This window comes from Choloepus didactylus, chromosome 4, assembly GCF_015220235.1.
Source record: "Choloepus didactylus isolate mChoDid1 chromosome 4, mChoDid1.pri, whole genome shotgun sequence".
Lineage (NCBI taxonomy): Eukaryota > Metazoa > Chordata > Mammalia > Pilosa > Megalonychidae > Choloepus > Choloepus didactylus.
In genome coordinates, this window is record NC_051310.1 from 154,313,371 (window position 1) to 154,330,301 (window position 16,931).

The 16,931-nt window shown below is 55.1% G+C and overlaps 4 non-coding genes across 4 annotated transcripts; all 4 read right to left on the bottom strand.

The window, feature by feature from the left end:
* Positions 1-4,518: 4,518 nt before the first annotated feature.
* Positions 4,519-4,608, bottom strand: TRNAY-GUA. Its single transcript is given in 2 exon segments — positions 4,519-4,554; positions 4,572-4,608. It is a non-coding gene; the product is annotated as a tRNA-Tyr (tRNA).
* Positions 4,609-7,867: 3,259 nt separating this feature from the next.
* On the bottom strand, positions 7,868-7,957 carry TRNAY-GUA. Its single transcript is given in 2 exon segments — positions 7,868-7,903; positions 7,921-7,957. It is a non-coding gene; the product is annotated as a tRNA-Tyr (tRNA).
* Positions 7,958-11,222: 3,265 nt separating this feature from the next.
* TRNAY-GUA lies at positions 11,223-11,312 on the bottom strand. Its single transcript is given in 2 exon segments — positions 11,223-11,258; positions 11,276-11,312. It is a non-coding gene; the product is annotated as a tRNA-Tyr (tRNA).
* Positions 11,313-14,786: 3,474 nt separating this feature from the next.
* On the bottom strand, positions 14,787-14,868 carry TRNAL-AAG. The gene has a single exon. It is a non-coding gene; the product is annotated as a tRNA-Leu (tRNA).
* Between the last annotated feature and the right edge of the window lie 2,063 nt (positions 14,869-16,931).

The following is a 16,931-nucleotide window of genomic DNA, read 5'->3' on the forward strand; positions in this document are numbered from 1 at the left end:
AAAGAAACTACATAATTACCTACATTCTTTTAATAAATGCTGAATAGAAAATATAGCAGTTGAACCCAAGATTCACCTTTCTTGTTTATGCATTTAATTCACAAGCAGGCATTTTAAAGAGTCTTAGACCTCATGATTTTTACTACTGGTATTAGCATGGTGCAGTTATGGAGGAGAGTTAATTAAAGACACGATTCCTAATCAAATCCACTCAATAAGGGTAAAAAACTCAATGTGAAATATCAGTTACCAATGCTGATAACCACAGAGAGGAATAATATGGATACAAGCAACAGAAAAACAGTGAAGACTTCAGGGCACCCCTTCAATCACTCCTCACACTGAAAGGGAACCTGAAGAGGACACCAGAAATAATCACCAGGATTTTCAGAGGCCACCAACAGCCCTGCGGGCTCTTCACCAGGCCACTGCTCGCTTTGGCTGAGGCGCAGGATTGGAAACGTATGACAGGTTCTCACGGTGTCAGGGTGGTTTGACAAGGATATAAAACAAGTGAGAAAGGAACAAGTTTAGTAGGTATACATCCACACATTTACAGATGATTCTCTCCAGGAAGAGAGACAGACAGACAGACAGAAAGAGAGACTGAGAGAGATGGCGAGAGTGTGTGTTTGCTCTGGTGGGGGGGGGGGGGCTGGAGAGGAGAGAGCAAGGAAGAGGCAACTTGACTCAGAGACATTCTAGGATGATCCAGTGAATAGAGGAGCATCCTAAAGGATGCCATCCAGATCCCTGGCCAGGGAGAGGAGAAGCACTTGAGTGATTACTCAAGTACCACAGAATCACTCCTGGAAAACTGGAGGAGAAGGAGAAGTCAGTAAGGGCAGGCTAGCTGGGGTCAGGCGTGCTAAACACAGGCACTTCGGGTAAGTAGGTCGAGGGCATGCATGAGGACTCACTGGGATAGGTCTGCAGGTGGCAGGTGGATTTCCACTGCTGAAAACCTGAGCCAGGGTACTTGTTCAGTGTAATAGCACAGGCAGGGGAGGTTCCTGAAGGGCTGGCATGGTTTGAGCACCCCCAGGCAGGATGCAGTGATAGTGTCAGGCAGAGGAACGCTACCTATGGGCAAAGAGTGGCAGTTAGGGCACACCCAGGCGGGATACAGTGGTAGTGTCACGGGGAGGAGGTGGAGGGAAGGGGACAAGATAGGGTTGCCTACTCAAAAGACTCGGGCACATGCTTCGAGCAGGAATCGAACCAGCGACCTAAGGATGTCCACAGATGTACAGTCTACAGACCTCCGGCCCACCAGCTGAGCTATCGAAGGGTTCAGCCTGGGTATCTTGGGGATACGCCTCTCTTGAGAGGACCGAGGCCAAGGTCCCGGAACACTCTGCGAGGGAGCGGCACTCTGGCCGTGGAAAGCTTGCTTGGAAACGCCCCGTGGCAGGCGCAAAACTTCCCCACCTGGGTGCTGGCCGTGCTCCGCAAATGCCAGGCGTCCCGGCGCGGCGGCTTTCAAGTTCCTCTGGTGCTGACTCTGTGACCTCCTCCATCCCACGTCCACCTCCACAGCTGGGGGATGGCAGCCCTCTGCGGTGCCGAAGGCGAAACCACGGCAGTCTTCGGAGACAGGGCAGCCAAGCGAGAGGGCTTCAGGGAGCGGGAGTGTGGGCGGTGGCGAGCGGGGCTGGTGGCGAAAGTTCAGAACCCGCCCAGGCAGGGGCTGACGCTGGGAGGGGCTGACGGGCGGCCGAGGCACACAGAGGGGCGCTGCCTCTGGGAGCCTTGCTTCCGCCCAAGTCCTCAGCTCGCCCCGTTCCTGGGGGCTTTGGCAGCCGCTCTCTGCTTGGGGCCCCGGGGCTCTCTTCCCAGCAACAGAGGGAGACAGGCCCTCGTGGCAGAGAGGCGGCCCACGGCTCGCACCTGCCACACCCCCGGCTGCCCCAGGCGGGTGCCCACCTCGGCGTGTTAGGGTGTGGAGGCCATCGTCGCCTTCCTCCTTCTGCTTCTCAGGGATCCCTGGCGGGAGGCAGCCGATTCCCCAGTGGGTGCGAGTGATCCGGCTTCCAGCAACAGGCACGTGCGCACGGAGCTCCTAGGTGTCCAGGAGCCAGTTCTCCTGCCTGGACTCCTTGCTACGGACCCCTGACTTACGGAACGGTTTCACGTCCGGTCTGACGTTGGCCTGGAATTCCAGCTCACGGGCTGGCAAGCCGCCTCCTCCGCCGCTGTGGCCACCTGGCCGGAGGGACCTTCTTCACCCGAGCCTAACGCCTGACAGCGCCCTGGCGCCAGGTCTGGAGGTCCGCGGCCCCGGGGGAGTTCCTCTCGGTCTCCTCCTGCGGTGATCCGTCCCGCCCCAGGGACGATGTGTCAGCCTCGCATCGGGACTCAGTGGTTCCGCTCACCGCAGCCCGCTGGCCCCCCTGTGCCAGGGTCCCAAAGCATCAAAGCCAAAGCCCTTTTCCGAGGGACCCAGCACATGGGCAATGGGCAACATGGGACGACGCCTCCACTCGTGTCCTGCAGCGCTGGGCTCCGTAGACACGGAGATTCCAGGCCACAGTTTCTCTCTGTGGCCGCAGAGGGCAGGCATCCTCACTGCCGCCCCCAGCCTGGGCCTCCAGCACCTGCCCTCGGAGCCCACTGGAGAGTTAAGAGGCTGCTGTTCAGCCCATCTCCTTCGGAGTCTCGTCGAAGGAGGAAGCAGACAAAGGGATGGCGGACACACGGCGACAGGAAGACGAGCTGCTTGCCCAGAGGGGTGAACACGTGGGAAAGGCGGTCAGCCGTTTCAGTGTCAGGAGAAAGTACTGCCGAAAAGAGAGGACCTCAGAGGACCGCGTTTCCAGCGGGAGAGCAGCCTCCCTCCCCACTCCTCTTTCCCATGGACTTCTCCAGAGTTCCTGGTGTATTCCCTTCAGAGCCAGGGCTTGGATGAATGTGCACCCCCTCGTCCTCTTTCCTGAGCCCCAAACCCGCCTCTGCAGACACCCACCCCCAACAAACTCAGCCCAATCCCCAGCACCCATCCTGTTCCTGACTCCTTGACCCGGGCTCTGTAGGGTCCTCCTCGGGCGCTCTCCAACTCTGCCTTCATGATGCCTGACAGATGTAGTCGACCGGTCGCAATTCTGGCCAGTCGACCAAGCAGCGCTACCTCAGGGCGGTCAGTGTTGCTGCGTTCACCGGGCTCTCCACGTCGCGGAGCCTTGGAACCAAGTGCCCTGCCCATCCACGCTGGCCGCTTGCCAGGCTATCCACCTCTCCCGCTCTACAACGCATCTGTCGGGCTCAGTCGCCGAAAGGCGCAGTGGGATTTGCCACCAACCAAGGGGACTTGGGGAATCAGTGCTGCTCCTGCCAGAGGAGCTTGAGCCTCCCCCAAACCCATGACCTCTACCCCATTCCCCAACCCCACCCCCCACCCCAACCAGGGTCGGCAAGAGGAAGACTAGGGCGTCACCTGTCAGGGAGCGCCTGCTGGGGGTGGAGGGAGGGGGGTGGGGGGTGGCGCCCCTTCCGCTCCTGCTCACGCTGACTGGCAACCGGAAGAGGCCACCGGAAATAATCACAAGGATATGCAGGGACCACCGACAGCCCTACAGGTTGTTCCTCAGGCCACTGACCGCTTCGGTAGATGAGCAGGTCTGGCAACATCTGAGAGTTTCTAAGGATGTCGGCGCGGTAACACAGGGACATAAAACAAGTGAGAGGGGAACAGGTTTAGTAGGTTCCTGTCCACATACGTTCCGAAGACTGGGGTGCTACAGATAGAGGTAGAGGTAGAGAAAGACAGAATTAGGGATAGAGATAGAGGTAGCCTTAGAGGTAGAGGTAGAGGTAGAGGCATAAGTAGCGAGAGAGTTAGAGGTATAGATAGAGAGGGAGGGAGAGAGGGAGGGAGGGAGGGAGAGAGAGAGAGAGACAGACAGACAGACAGACAGACAGATGGCGAGTGTTTGGTGGCGGTGCCGGCGGCGGCTGGAGATGAGACTGCGCGGTAGAGGCAACTTGATACAGAGACAGTCTAGGATGACCCAGTGAAAGGGCGAGTGTCCTAAAGGATGCCACCCAGGTCCCTGTGGACGGTGAGGACGAGCTTTTGGCTTATTCTCTGGGACTTGAGCCGGATGAAGCACCCTTGGCCGCCTGGCGGAGAAAGAGTAGTGCGCGGTGGCAGGCGCCCTGGGGCCATGCATGCTTAAAAGTGGGAGTGCGGGTGAATAGGCGGTGGTCGCCCCTGAGGACTCAGTGGGGTGTGCGTGCAGGTGGCAGGTGGCTGGTGGCTTTTGGCTGCTGGTAGCGGGGGCCAGGGTACTTGCGCTGTGGAACAGCAGACACGGGGGAGGTTCCTGGAGGTCAGTCCTGGGTTTGAAGTGTCCCACGCAGGATGCAGTGGTGGGTTGCGGCAGAGGGAGGCTGTTGCTGGGCGAAGGGTGTCCGGTAGCTTAGCCCCAGGCGGCATGCAGTGGTGGGTTCAGGGAGAGGGGGAGTAGTGCAGGGCGAGGGGTGCCAGGTAGGGTTGCCTGCTCAAAAGAGTCGGGCACTTCCTTCGAGCCGGAATCGAACCAGCGACCTAAGGATGTCCACAGCTGTGCCATCTACAGTCCTCCGCTCTACCAGCTGAGCTATCGAAGGGCGCAGGCTGGGCACGTCGGGGATACGCCTCTGTTGAGAGGACCGAGGCCAAGGTCCCGGAACACTGTGCGAGGGAGCCGCGCTCTGGCCCTTGGAAGCTGGCTTGGAAAAGCCCCGCGGTCACCTGCCGCCGCGGCTGGCCCCCGCGGCAGGCGCAGAACTTCCCCCCACCTGGGTGCTGGCCGTGCTCGGCAAATGCCAGGCGTCCCGGCGCGGCGGCTTTCAAGTTCCTCTGGTGCTGACTCTGTGACCTCCTCCATCCCACGTCCACCTCCACAGCTGGGGGATGGCAGCCCTCTGCGGTGCCGAAGGCGAAACCGCGGCAGTCTTCGGAGACAGGGCAGCCAAGCGAGAGAGCTTCAGGGAGCGGGAGTGTGGGCGGTGGCGAGCGCGGCTGGTGGTAAAAGTTCAGAACCCGCCCAGGCAGGGGCTGACGCTGGGAGGGGCTGACGGGCGGCCGAGGCACACAGAGGGGCGCTGCCTCTGGGAGCCTTGCTTCCGCCCAAGTCCTCAGCTCGCCCCGTTCCTGGGGGCTTTGGCAGCCGCTCTCTGCTTGGGGCCCCGGGGCTCTCTTCCCAGCAACAGAGGGAGACAGGCCCTCGTGGCAGAGAGGCGGCCCACGGCTCGCACCTGCCACACCCCCGGCTGCCCCAGGCGGGTGCCCACCTCGGCGTGTTAGGGTGTGGAGGCCATCGTCGCCTTCCTCCTTCTGCTTCTCAGGGATCCCTGGCGGGAGGCAGCCGATTCCCCAGTGGGTGCGAGTGATCCGGCTTCCAGCAACAGGCACGTGCGCACGGAGCTCCTAGGTGTCCAGGAGCCAGTTCTCATGCCTGGACTCCTTGCCACGGACCCCTGACTTACGGAAAAGTTTCACGTCCGGTCTGACGTTGGCCTGGAATTCCAGCTCACGGGCTGGCAAGCCGCCTCCTCCGCCGCTGTGGCCACCTGGCCGGAGGGACCTTCTTCACCCGAGCCTAACGCCTGACAGCGCCCTGGCGCCAGGTCTGGAGGTCCGCGGCCCCGGGGGAGTTCCTCTCGGTCTCCTCCTGCGGTGATCCGTCCCGCCCCAGGGACGATGTGTCAGCCTCGCATCGGGACTCAGTGGTTCCGCTCACCGCAGCCCGCTGGCCCCCCTGTGCACAGGGTCCCAAAGCATCAAAGCCAAAGCCCTTTTCCGAGGGACCCAGCACATGGGCAATGGGCAACATGGGACGACGCCTCCACTCGTGTCCTGCAGCGCTGGGCTCCGTAGACACGGAGATTCCAGGCCACAGTTTCTCTCTGTGGCCGCAGAGGGCAGGCATCCTCACTGCCGCCCCCAGCCTGGGCCTCCAGCACCTGCCCTCGGAGTCCACTGGAGAGTTAAGAGGCTGCTGTTCAGCCCATCTCCTTCGGAGTCCCGTCGAAGGAGGAAGCAGACAAAGGGATGGCGGACACACGGCGACAGGAAGACGAGCTGCTTGCCCAGAGGGGTGAACACGTGGGAAAGGCGGTCAGCCGTTTCAGTGTCAGGAGAAAGTACTGCCGAAAAGAGAGGACCTCAGAGGACCGCGTTTCCAGCGGGAGAGCAGCCTCCCTCCCCACTCCTCTTTCCCATGGACTTCTCCAGAGTTCCTGGTGTATTCCCTTCAGAGCCAGGGCTTGGATGAATGTGCACCCCCTCGTCCTCTTTCCTGAGCCCCAAACCCGCCTCTGCAGACACCCACCCCCAACAAACTCAGCCCAATCCCCAGCACCCATCCTGTTCCTGACTCCTTGACCCGGGCTCTGTAGGGTCCTCCTCGGGCGCTCTCCAACTCTGCCTTCATGATGCCTGACAGATGTAGTCGACCGGTCGCAATTCTGGCCAGTCGACCAAGCAGCGCTACCTCAGGGCGGTCAGTGTTGCTGCGTTCACCGGGCTCTCCACGTCGCGGAGCCTTGGAACCAAGTGCCCTGCCCATCCACGCTGGCCGCTTGCCAGGCTATCCACCTCTCCCGCTCTACAACGCATCTGTCGGGCTCAGTCGCCGAAAGGCGCAGTGGGATTTGCCACCAACCAAGGGGACTTGGGGAATCAGTGCTGCTCCTGCCAGAGGAGCTTGAGCCTCCCCCAAACCCATGACCTCTACCCCATTCCCCAACCCCACCCCCCACCCCAACCAGGGTCGGCAAGAGGAAGACTAGGGCGTCACCTGTCAGGGAGCGCCTGCTGGGGGTGGAGGGAGGGGGGTGGGGGGTGGCGCCCCTTCCGCTCCTGCTCACGCTGACTGGCAACCGGAAGAGGCCACCGGAAATAATCACAAGGATATGCAGGGACCACCGACAGCCCTACAGGTTGTTCCTCAGGCCACTGACCGCTTCGGTAGATGAGCAGGTCTGGCAACATCTGAGAGTTTCTAAGGATGTCGGCGCGGTAACACAGGGACATAAAACAAGTGAGAGGGGAACAGGTTTAGTAGGTTCCTGTCCACATACGTTCCGAAGACTGGGGTGCTACAGATAGAGGTAGAGGTAGAGAAAGACAGAATTAGGGATAGAGATAGAGGTAGCCTTAGAGGTAGAGGTAGAGGTAGAGGCATAAGTAGCGAGAGAGTTAGAGGTATAGATAGAGAGGGAGGGAGAGAGGGAGGGAGGGAGGGAGAGAGAGAGAGAGACAGACAGACAGACAGACAGACAGATGGCGAGTGTTTGGTGGCGGTGCCGGCGGCGGCTGGAGATGAGACTGCGCGGTAGAGGCAACTTGATACAGAGACAGTCTAGGATGACCCAGTGAAAGGGCGAGTGTCCTAAAGGATGCCACCCAGGTCCCTGTGGACGGTGAGGACGAGCTTTTGGCTTATTCTCTGGGACTTGAGCCGGATGAAGCACCCTTGGCCGCCTGGCGGAGAAAGAGTAGTGCGCGGTGGCAGGCGCCCTGGGGCCATGCATGCTTAAAAGTGGGAGTGCGGGTGAATAGGCGGTGGTCGCCCCTGAGGACTCAGTGGGGTGTGCGTGCAGGTGGCAGGTGGCTGGTGGCTTTTGGCTGCTGGTAGCGGGGGCCAGGGTACTTGCGCTGTGGAACAGCAGACACGGGGGAGGTTCCTGGAGGTCAGTCCTGGGTTTGAAGTGTCCCACGCAGGATGCAGTGGTGGGTTGCGGCAGAGGGAGGCTGTTGCTGGGCGAAGGGTGTCCGGTAGCTTAGCCCCAGGCGGCATGCAGTGGTGGGTTCAGGGAGAGGGGGAGTAGTGCAGGGCGAGGGGTGCCAGGTAGGGTTGCCTGCTCAAAAGAGTCGGGCACTTCCTTCGAGCCGGAATCGAACCAGCGACCTAAGGATGTCCACAGCTGTGCCATCTACAGTCCTCCGCTCTACCAGCTGAGCTATCGAAGGGCGCAGGCTGGGCACGTCGGGGATACGCCTCTGTTGAGAGGACCGAGGCCAAGGTCCCGGAACACTGTGCGAGGGAGCCGCGCTCTGGCCCTTGGAAGCTGGCTTGGAAAAGCCCCGCGGTCACCTGCCGCCGCGGCTGGCCCCCGCGGCAGGCGCAGAACTTCCCCCCACCTGGGTGCTGGCCGTGCTCGGCAAATGCCAGGCGTCCCGGCGCGGCGGCTTTCAAGTTCCTCTGGTGCTGACTCTGTGACCTCCTCCATCCCACGTCCACCTCCACAGCTGGGGGATGGCAGCCCTCTGCGGTGCCGAAGGCGAAACCGCGGCAGTCTTCGGAGACAGGGCAGCCAAGCGAGAGAGCTTCAGGGAGCGGGAGTGTGGGCGGTGGCGAGCGCGGCTGGTGGTAAAAGTTCAGAACCCGCCCAGGCAGGGGCTGACGCTGGGAGGGGCTGACGGGCGGCCGAGGCACACAGAGGGGCGCTGCCTCTGGGAGCCTTGCTTCCGCCCAAGTCCTCAGCTCGCCCCGTTCCTGGGGGCTTTGGCAGCCGCTCTCTGCTTGGGGCCCCGGGGCTCTCTTCCCAGCAACAGAGGGAGACAGGCCCTCGTGGCAGAGAGGCGGCCCACGGCTCGCACCTGCCACACCCCCGGCTGCCCCAGGCGGGTGCCCACCTCGGCGTGTTAGGGTGTGGAGGCCATCGTCGCCTTCCTCCTTCTGCTTCTCAGGGATCCCTGGCGGGAGGCAGCCGATTCCCCAGTGGGTGCGAGTGATCCGGCTTCCAGCAACAGGCACGTGCGCACGGAGCTCCTAGGTGTCCAGGAGCCAGTTCTCATGCCTGGACTCCTTGCCACGGACCCCTGACTTACGGAAAAGTTTCACGTCCGGTCTGACGTTGGCCTGGAATTCCAGCTCACGGGCTGGCAAGCCGCCTCCTCCGCCGCTGTGGCCACCTGGCCGGAGGGACCTTCTTCACCCGAGCCTAACGCCTGACAGCGCCCTGGCGCCAGGTCTGGAGGTCCGCGGCCCCGGGGGAGTTCCTCTCGGTCTCCTCCTGCGGTGATCCGTCCCGCCCCAGGGACGATGTGTCAGCCTCGCATCGGGACTCAGTGGTTCCGCTCACCGCAGCCCGCTGGCCCCCCTGTGCACAGGGTCCCAAAGCATCAAAGCCAAAGCCCTTTTCCGAGGGACCCAGCACATGGGCAATGGGCAACATGGGACGACGCCTCCACTCGTGTCCTGCAGCGCTGGGCTCCGTAGACACGGAGATTCCAGGCCACAGTTTCTCTCTGTGGCCGCAGAGGGCAGGCATCCTCACTGCCGCCCCCAGCCTGGGCCTCCAGCACCTGCCCTCGGAGTCCACTGGAGAGTTAAGAGGCTGCTGTTCAGCCCATCTCCTTCGGAGTCCCGTCGAAGGAGGAAGCAGACAAAGGGATGGCGGACACACGGCGACAGGAAGACGAGCTGCTTGCCCAGAGGGGTGAACACGTGGGAAAGGCGGTCAGCCGTTTCAGTGTCAGGAGAAAGTACTGCCGAAAAGAGAGGACCTCAGAGGACCGCGTTTCCAGCGGGAGAGCAGCCTCCCTCCCCACTCCTCTTTCCCATGGACTTCTCCAGAGTTCCTGGTGTATTCCCTTCAGAGCCAGGGCTTGGATGAATGTGCACCCCCTCGTCCTCTTTCCTGAGCCCCAAACCCGCCTCTGCAGACACCCACCCCCAACAAACTCAGCCCAATCCCCAGCACCCATCCTGTTCCTGACTCCTTGACCCGGGCTCTGTAGGGTCCTCCTCGGGCGCTCTCCAACTCTGCCTTCATGATGCCTGACAGATGTAGTCGACCGGTCGCAATTCTGGCCAGTCGACCAAGCAGCGCTACCTCAGGGCGGTCAGTGTTGCTGCGTTCACCGGGCTCTCCACGTCGCGGAGCCTTGGAACCAAGTGCCCTGCCCATCCACGCTGGCCGCTTGCCAGGCTATCCACCTCTCCCGCTCTACAACGCATCTGTCGGGCTCAGTCGCCGAAAGGCGCAGTGGGATTTGCCACCAACCAAGGGGACTTGGGGAATCAGTGCTGCTCCTGCCAGAGGAGCTTGAGCCTCCCCCAAACCCATGACCTCTACCCCATTCCCCAACCCCACCCCCCACCCCAACCAGGGTCGGCAAGAGGAAGACTAGGGCGTCACCTGTCAGGGAGCGCCTGCTGGGGGTGGAGGGAGCGGGGTGGGAGGTGGCGCCCCTTCCGCTCCTGCTCACGCTGACTGGCAACCGGAAGAGGCCACCGGAAATAATCACAAGGATATGCAGGGACCACCGACAGCCCTACAGGTTGTTCCTCAGGCCACTGACCGCTTCGGTAGATGAGCAGGTCTGGCAACATCTGAGAGTTTCTAAGGATGTCGGCGCGGTAACACAGGGACATAAAACAAGTGAGAGGGGAACAGGTTTAGTAGGTTCCTGTCCACATACGTTCCGAAGACTGGGGTGCTACAGATAGAGGTAGAGGTAGAGAAAGACAGAATTAGGGATAGAGGTAGAGTTAGAGATAGAGGTAGAGGTAGAGGCAGAGGCATAAGTAGCGAGAGAGTTAGAGGTATAGATAGAGAGGGAGGGAGGGAGGGAGGGAGGGAGGATGAGAGAGAGAGAGAGACAGACAGACAGACAGACAGACAGACAGATGGCGAGTGTTTGGTGGCGGTGCCGGCGGCGGCTGGAGATGAGACTGCGTGGTAGAGGCAACTTGATACAGAGACAGTCTAGGATGACCCAGTGAAAGGGCGAGTGTCCTAAAGGATGCCACCCAGGTCCCTGTGGACGGTGAGGACGAGCTTTTGGCTTATTCTCTGGGACTTGAGCCGGATGAAGCACCCTTGGCCGCCTGGCGGAGAAAGAGTAGTGCGCGGTGGCAGGCGCCCTGGGGCCATGCATGCTTAAAAGTGGGAGTGCGGGTGAATAGGCGGTGGTCGCCCCTGAGGACTCAGTGGGGTGTGCGTGCAGGTGGCAGGTGGCTGGTGGCTTTTGGCTGCTGGTAGCGGGGGCCAGAGTACTTGCGCTGTGGAACAGCAGACACCGGGAAGGTTCCTGGAGGTCAGTCCTGGGTTTGAAGTGTCCCAGGCAGGATGCAGTGGTGGGTTGCGGCAGAGGGAGGCTGTTGCTGGGCGAAGTGTGTCCGGTAGCTTAGCCCCAGGCGGCATGCAGTGGTGGGTTCAGGGAGAGGCGGAGTGGTGTAGGGCGAGGGGTGCCAGGTAGGGTTGCCTGCTCAAAAGAGTCGGGCACTTCCTTCGAGCCGGAATCGAACCAGCGACCTAAGGATGTCCACAGCTGTGCCGTCTACAGTCCTCCGCTCTTCCAGCTGAGCTATCGAAGGGCGCAGGCTGGGCACGTCGGGGATACGCCTCTGTTGAGAGGACCGAGGCCAAGGTCCCGGAACACTGTGCGAGGGAGCCGCGCTCTGGCCCTTGGAAGCTGGCTTGGAAAAGCCCCGCGGTCACCTGCCGCCGCGGCTGGCCCCCGCGGCAGGCGCAGAACTTCCCCCCACCTGGGTGCTGGCCGTGCTCGGCAAATGCCAGGCGTCCCGGCGCGGCGGCTTTCAAGTTCCTCTGGTGCTGACTCTGTGACCTCCTCCATCCCACGTCCACCTCCACAGCTGGGGGATGGCAGCCCTCTGCGGTGCCGAAGGCGAAACCACGGCAGTCTTCGGAGACAGGGCAGCCAAGCGAGAGGGCTTCAGGGAGCGGGAGTGTGGGCGGTGGCGAGCGGGGCTGGTGGCGAAAGTTCAGAACCCGCCCAGGCAGGGGCTGACGCTGGGAGGGGCTGACGGGTGGCCGAGGCACACAGAGGGGCGCTGCCTCTGGGAGCCTTGCTTCCGCCCAAGTCCTCAGCTCGCCCTGTTCTTGGGGGCTTTGGCTGCCGCTCTCTGCTTGGGGCACCAGGAGTCTCTTTCCGGCAAGAGAGGGAGACAGCTCCTGTCTTATAGATATTACTTAGAATTTATTATAAAATTCAGGAAATATCAAATTTTTATAAGCATCATTCTGGCATTACATCCGTGAAAACGTTTCCTCTCTTCCTTTTTTTTCTCTCTTTGTTTTTCTTTCTTTTGGCTTGATATATCTTAATACAAATCAAAGCATAATATAGCATGATATATTCTTTTTATGGTTCTCTAATGTGAAAATGTTCGTTCATAACTACAAAAATTTATGGTGTATATTATAATGTATTATAATATTTCCTTTAGTTCTTTTGTAGCACCTCAATGGATGGTATATCCTGAAACTTTCCTCATTTTCCCTTTTTGTCATTTAATAAATTTTTTGTTGTAAGCTGTATGGAAACAAATTTCCACAGTATATTTCCTTGTTATGTGTTTTATGTCTCTATCATCCAACAGCCTCATCCTTCTCCCTCTCCATATCTGCAACAATTTTAACTAATTGTATTAGTTTTTTGCATAATGCCGCTCATTGTGTATTACTACTCTCTTTGCTTCTTTTATGGTTTCATTTAACATATTCTGCTCTCTCAATTTTTAAAACAGGGCATGAAGTATAATATTAGTTAATATTATTATATATATTTTGTAATCTTATATTGATTAAATTCAGATTATAATTTTGACAAAAATTCTTCTCAAGTTGTCCATCATGTTTACTTCATATATTTTACATCACTTCAGAAAAGATTTTCCAATCTTAGATACTAATATTGATTGATGAGTTCACATGGGGATTCCTGATCTGTTCATTGTAAAATTCCCCAACTTGCTAGCATTACCTGGTAATATAATCACTATAATCACTGAATGAATCAATTTTAGGGAGTTGTTAAATTGTGGTTTCTAATTCTTTATATCTATCTCTACATAGATAGATAGATATATCTTCATATCTATATATATTTATTGGCTAATTATCTTCTTCAAGAAACTTTAACTCGTCAACTAAAGCTATTGGAGTACCCCGAAATAGAATTTATACAAGACAGGTAGGGCCAATGCTTGGTTCTTACCCATTAATTGCCAAATTTCAGATTAGGTAGATTGTGACCTGGCTATCCCCACTGATGATCAATGAGTTGTTTGTTTTTCTTTCTTCATTAAGAAATCATTTTATATTAATATATTCCATGTATGTTTACCAACTACCATCATTATTCTTCTTGGTGATTAGTTTTCTGTTTTTTGTTTTTTGTTTTTTCTGTCTTTGGATAATGGAAACCTCTTGTTGGCCCCTGCTAAATTTTTGCTGTCTTGCCAGGCTCATCATATATGCTTACTGCCCCAAGCCTGAAATCAGCCATTCCTCTAAGAAGTTCTAGTTCTTTTAACTCAGAAATGATTTTTATTCATCCCAATATTTGAGAGGGATTTCATAAGGGGACAATGATCCCTTTTTCTCTGTATTTAATAGAAAAGGGAAAATTACATATTGTTTCCTTTGGGTGATCAGTGGTTTATGTATCTAGTTAGATTGTAGGCTCCCTGTAAGTCCTACAGCTACTGTTTCTTTTCAGAACATTCAACTGTTCATCGCAGTATTTTTTACTCACTTTTTAATACATAAGAGAAATTGCAAAGGCTTTTTTGCATTGATGTAAAGAAAATAGGTACTTACGTGAAAGTGTAAACAATCCCTTACCAGCAGGACTCGAACCTGCGGCCCTAAAGGCTGAAACACAGTTCTAATTACTCAAACCACCTTGTCAGATACAGCAGTCTGTGCTTTAGCATGGCACTTTTACTTCTCACATGTTATAGGCACGCTAGAAAGTCTTATTTTGCGTTGTGTCACCATTTGTTTGAGAAAATAAATTCTTTGGATGCTAAAAAGTGAACCTCCCGAGAGCAAGGCCTTGTATCCCTACGCAAAAGTGGGACAACCATACTCATACCCCTAGACCAAAGAACTTGGAAGCGTCTCTAATTGCCGCTTTTAAGGTCACAGGCCACCTCCGTTCCTTCACCACCTCCTTAAGTGAGGTTTCTGATCTTCGCCTAAAGGTACGCTCTTCTGTCCGACCACCCGGAAGAGACAGTTTCAATTCAGGTTGTGGTGAACGCCAAATCCTGACATCCACCTTACGGAACCCCAGAACCTCACGCAGAGATCCGGGAGGACACTGTACTAATAGCTCAAAACGTGAGAAAATCTAGCAGGAGTTCAAATCGAAAGGTCAGGGATTCTTTGAGGGCATCTCCAAACAATCTTGCTCTGCTTTTCCCTCCTTTTCGCTTCCTGGTAGAGAAAGACCAGGAGGGGAAAAGAGACGCGGCATTGGGAGACCAGGAAAAGGGGCTGGAGGCGGAGAGGCAGAAACGTCCCGGATCAAGCAGGTCAATGGCGAGCCTAGGACCTGAGGAACCTACTTTGAAGTCACGGTTGTGAACGTTGCAGAACAGGGTCTGCACCTTGTGCTCTTGCCAACCAAGTTGCCTCTTGAAGTTCACTCTTGGCTAGTGTCCAGCTGCCCGCGAAGCCACTGTGAGTTTCCATTTATGAGAAAAAGATGTCAAAAAGGAAAACCCTCTGTCCTCCCCAAACCGGTACTTCACTCCTCCAGCTGCATGAGACAGTAGCTTCTTCCTGGCCGCTTAGAACTTAAAACTTCTCTTTCTACCCAACATTACTCTTTCGTTGAATTTCACCTTTGAAGTTATCAAAATGTAACACTTCGGCAAGATTTCTTGGAGTCCCATCCGGGTAGAAGACAGGTGCCCGCTGGAGCTGTGTGGGGTGCCCACCAAACAAGTAAATTCATTCTCGTTAAGGTTCACCTCTGTCCCAATGCACTGTTTACTCCAATTTTACAACCCTGGTTCTGCAACTGCAAAATCCGCACCTGGCAGCGGTGGGATTCGAACCCACGCCCCCGAAGAGACTGGAGCCTTAATCCAGCGCCTTAGACCGCTCGGCCACGCTACCGGATAGAAAGCCACACTTCTCTTGTTCCTTCTGCTGGTGGCTACCTTTTCTTTCCATCTCAGTTTTGTTCTAAGCATTGTGTCCTGGAGGTGATAAACTCAGGCACCGCGGAAGAAGCGTTCAAGGAATAGCTGAGCTTTTAGCGAATTTACTTTCCCCAGACCCTAATATAAAGCACAGTACAGAAGGAGTTAAAATCAAATAGGCAAATGGCCAAAGTACCCTCTCTCAACCTACCCCTCTTGTGGTCTTCTGTTTCAGTTAATGGTACCCTCATTCTTGTCGTTTTTCAGGCCAAAATCAATGGAGTCAGCCTTGACTTCCTTCATTTCTCACCCCAAATCTCCAGCAAATCCTATCAGCTTTACATTTAAAATATAACCAGAACTTGACTACTACTCACCAACCCCACTTCTCCACCCCGTAACCCAAGTTACTATCATCTTTCACCTGGATTATTGCAGTTAAAACTTATTTCTACTTATGCCTGGCTACAGTCTATTCCCATCCCAACAGAGTGATCCACTTAAAATCACATCGCTCCTCAGCTCAAAACCTTCAATGCTTTATCATTTCACTAAGAAAAAAGCTAGAGTTGTCACTATGACCTATAATCTCTTGTTGTCTCTTTGATCTTCTCTTCTATTATTTTCCCTTTTGTTCACTCACTCTTGCCACTAACTCACCAGCCATGTTCCTGCCTCCAGGTCTTTGCTTTTGCTATTCCTTCTGTCTGGATTGCTCTTCCCCCATAGCTGCATGGCCAATTCCCTGACTTCCTTTAACCTTTTACCAAAAGATCATTTGATCAGTGAGTTTTTATTGGCAACACTAAAATTTTAATCCCCCTTAATTTATAGTCTCCTCCTTATTTATTGTTTTCTTCTTAGTTCTTAAAAGTCTCTAACATATATTTGCTTATTTTATTTTTATCTTGTCTACTGTCTGTCTGCCCACTAAAATTAAGGTTTCATGAGTGAAAGCATATTTGTCTTTTTGTTCATCACTATGACTAAAATACTCCTGACATTCCCCTGCCCATTCCAACAAACCCACCCCACACCCCCCCACACACATGCAAACCAGGTGAGGTCTAGGCTGGTGGGTCTTAGCTCTAGGAGCAAATACTTACACAAAATGACAACTGAAATTTAGTTTTCCAGTTCATCATTCCATGAATCCTGAGTTATTCATCTAACTCTCAGAGGTCAACTTATTCTACATATTCTAAAAGCATTGGCTTCTCTGAGATTATGTTCAGTGCTTATAGAAGAGATGAGACAGAGGTGCAACTCCTAGACATCTGGGCTCTTTCCAGAGCTCCTGCTTAGGAACTCGGGGACTGTTGGCAGTGGGGAGCTGGTCTCAGAGCCATTGACACCACCTTAGAGACTTTCTGGGTCAGAAGAGACAACATGATTGTAGTGGGTCCATGTTTCTCCAGCGTGATACAGGAAAAATCACAATGGAGGAGGCGAGAGCAGGAATGGAGGCTTTGTCTAGACCCAGCTGCCCAGGTGGCTTGTGTGGTTCCTTGTTGGGTCCGGGGCCTTGGTTTCTGGTGTGATGGCCTTAAGAAGGTGAGTTGCAGTACTCAAGCCAAATATCTTCTCTTTCTTTATTCTGTCATCTTTGTTGGCTGTGGATCAACAAAATGAAAGTGTCTCTTAAAAGAATACAATAATGAGGTGCAGTAACTCAAGGGTTAGTGCATGAGGGCAGGAACTAAGGTATGAGTTCCAGTCCTACTGGGGCCTTAGTTAGGGGGCATTTGTACTGTGGGACTTATTTACCAGACTCAGACAGCTTCACTGGTGAATTCTATCACACATTTAAGGGAGAAATAATACCAATTTTACACTATCTAATCCAAAACAAAAATTGAAGAGGAAGTGAAAATTCCCAACTCTTTCTATGAGGTCAGCATTACTCTGATATCAAAACCAGACAAAGCAAGAGAGAAGAAAGTTTTTATTCAGGTTTAGCTTTGATAGTGCTATCAATAATGTATATATATCATAGGTACCATTGCCATCTTTAATGCAGTTTATTCTGATACATGG